Source organism: Petaurus breviceps, unplaced genomic scaffold (assembly GCF_028583685.1).
Source record: "Petaurus breviceps papuanus isolate PSGF00001 unplaced genomic scaffold, PetGlider_PUasm1.0 37, whole genome shotgun sequence".
NCBI lineage: Eukaryota > Metazoa > Chordata > Mammalia > Diprotodontia > Petauridae > Petaurus > Petaurus breviceps.
The window spans coordinates 20202753-20205812 of NW_027186296.1; the positions used below are offsets into that span (position 1 = coordinate 20202753).

Below are 3060 nucleotides of genomic sequence, written 5' to 3' on the forward strand. Positions count from 1 at the left end.
GTCCATCTGTATCTATGCTTTCCTCTTATTATATGACTACCCCCCTGACTTTTCCAATTGTACATTTCCTGGACAATATCTTTTTATGATACTTGTGTACAAATCATAATTGGTGATGACTTTTGATGACTTATACCTATCCTATATTGCTCACCTTTTGCCCACCTATAACTTGATCCCTTAGAGAATGATTTCCATGATTCACAGTCCTATAGCATCCCTAGAAGAATATTATCCTCTTGTGTTCATAGGGCTCACTGTCCTTAGCAAGCACAAAAGTGGCATAGTTGCTAATTAGCTATGTGCTCTATCTAGATTTGGCCCAAATTCATTGGTCACCAGCTATGGAACTGCACAATTCTTCAACAAGAGAACAGAGCCCCAAGGACAAGAAGGAGATTGTGATCTGCTGTTGAGCCTTGGTGAAGGAGTTCAAAGAGGAGAGCTCCCTGAGGTTTAAGGCCCTACAAGACCAACTTGTCCTGATCTTCATTGGCAAGATTCTCAAAAAGGCTCACACATTTCATTAGCATGGGACCAAAGATGGGTTTACTGTCCATTTGGCAATCAAGACCCCACAGAAGGCCCAAGATCCTGCTGCTATTGCTACTGTCAACCTTGCTGCTGTTGCTTCCTTTGTCCCAGATACTGCTTCTGTTCTAGTCTCGACAACTGTCTCACCCACTGCACCTACTCAGCCATGCACCTCAAGCAGCACTGTCTTTGATGCTGCTAGTGGAAACCAGAGGATCAGTGGAGGTGGTCCACCCCCAGGGGCTGGGGATGGGCCTCCTTGTGGTCCTGCATTGGGAGATTCTAGGTCTGAGCAACCTAGATCTGGGCTCATCTCATTTCATGGAGCTGGAACAGATTGCAGAGGTAGCTCAAGTCCAACACCAAGATGCTGTCCCAGATCATGGAGAACCTCCTTCTCCAAGCCATAATGTCCAAGCCTGACCTGATGTGCCACATGATCACGGCCAACTAATAGATGCAACCCTGATGGAGAGAAATCTGGAATTGAGCCACATGCTCAGTAGCCTTGAATTAATGAGGCAGACCATGAAACTGGCTTGAAAGATTGCCATGATTCAGGAGATGATGTACAATCAGGACTGGACCCTGAACAATCTAGAAAGTATCCCTGTGGGGGATACTCTTGAGCCACATGTGCATAGATATCCAGGAATCCAGTTCAATGCTGCTTGGAAACAGTTTGACAACAATTCCTTCGCCTCATTGGTAGGGAACTTTGACGGCTTCTCCTTTCAACCTCTCTGGACTGAGAACAGGAGCCCCTCCCTCACCCCTAGAGCTCCTCACTCCCCACCTTTCAGGCTCCAAGGCCTGATAGGGAGGGCACTGGAGGCCCAGGTACCAGCCAAGTACACCCAACAGTCTCCAACCCCTTTGGGGATCAATGCAGCTAGCCTGGGATCAGGGATGGTTAATAGCTCTGAGACCCAAGGCTTTCTCCAGAAAATTTCAGAGAATCAGCAAAACATAATTTCTTCCCCATACATATGAAATATGATGCAGACACTTGCCTAGAACCCTGACTTTGCTGCTTATATGATAGTGAATTTCTCATTGTTTGTAGGAAATCTCCAACAGCAGGAGCAGTCTGACTCCAAACTCCCTGTCTTTCTACAACAGATGCAGAGCCCAGACTCACTGTCCATTCTCAGTAACCCCAGACCATGAAGGGCCCTGCTTCAGATCCAACAACTGCAGGTATAGGCCCCAGGACTGGTGTCCATCCTTGAAAATCCCAGGGAAATCCAGATCCCTCCTCCCCCTGCAAGAGGTAATTCTCAATATCCACAAAGGTCCTTGTTGACTACATAACCTCCAAGCACAGAATGTTGATATCCTTTCTCTTCCCCTCACACCTACCCACCCACACCTACACAGACACAAACACATTCTCCATGTGCTCAAGACCAAGTCTGAAGTGACCAGTACCTTTGACCTTCCCCTAGGAACTAGGGTTTGTCCCAGAAGGGGGCTGAAATTTCTTCCCTGTCCCTCAGGGATGTTGTAGGAAGGAGGGTTCCATGTTTTCATTTTAGAACAATCTTCCCCAAAGAGAAAAAGGGGTTTTACTAGCCTGGTGGTGGGATGGGAGTAGCTGCAGAAGTCTTGATGCCCAATAAAGATGAGCGTGCCCGTTTGAAATGGGGCAAAGGACATCACCCAACCATCCCCACTCCCCTCACATATACATAATTACCACAATGCTGAGTACTGGTATATACTTTGGGATCATATGATTGCATTTCAAGTTTGGGAAATAGCAAATGAAGTAGGTCAGTGTGGCTGGGATGCACAATGCATAAAGGGAAGAGATGTGGATTAAGTCTGGAAAAGACAGGGCTGGGGTTGAGCTAAGAACTTCCAATGATAGAATAAGGAAGGGGTATTTTTATCTTACAAGCCATAGAATGCCACTGAAGATAGATAAGTGATTATTTGTGAGGGGAGGGCAGGCAGTATATGAAAGAGATTAGGAGTTGGGGGAGGCAGGGAAGTTTTCATGTAACCTCAGGGCCATAGATTTAGAGGTAGAAGGGACCATTAGAAGCCATCTAAGTGAACCCACTAATTTTACAGATGAGAAAACTGAGGCTCAAAGACTCTTGGCAGTGAAGTTGTTTCTTGTTTCTTAGCATTAGATTCTGGTCACAAGTAAATAAATGACCAGTCCCCTCTTTCCAAATACTGTGCTCTTCAATGTTAAGAAAAACAAAAACAAGACAACCCTTAAGTGAGATGATTCTGAGTCATTGAAAACTGTAGCAGTTCCAAAATACACAAAAGCCCAGAGTTTCCTCTGGAGACTCTTAAGGACAAAAAGAGGCTCTGAAACAGATCTGAAACAGGTAAGACAAAAAATTGAGCAGACCTTATTGGTGCATTGGAAAGATGATTGTGGCTTTTATTCGTCTAGTACTTTCACTGCTTGTAAGACACCTTCACACAGCTACCCTGGGAGGTTTGTTGCACAAGTATTATACCCACTTCACAGATGAGGAAACTGAAGTTTGGAGAAGTTCATTG

At 45.3% G+C, this 3060-nt stretch overlaps 1 pseudogene; it reads left to right on the top strand.

Moving 5' to 3' along the window:
• Positions 1-344: 344 nt before the first annotated feature.
• On the top strand, positions 345-1848 carry LOC138169313 (ubiquilin-4 pseudogene; annotated as a pseudogene).
• The last annotated feature ends 1212 nt before the right edge of the window (positions 1849-3060 follow it).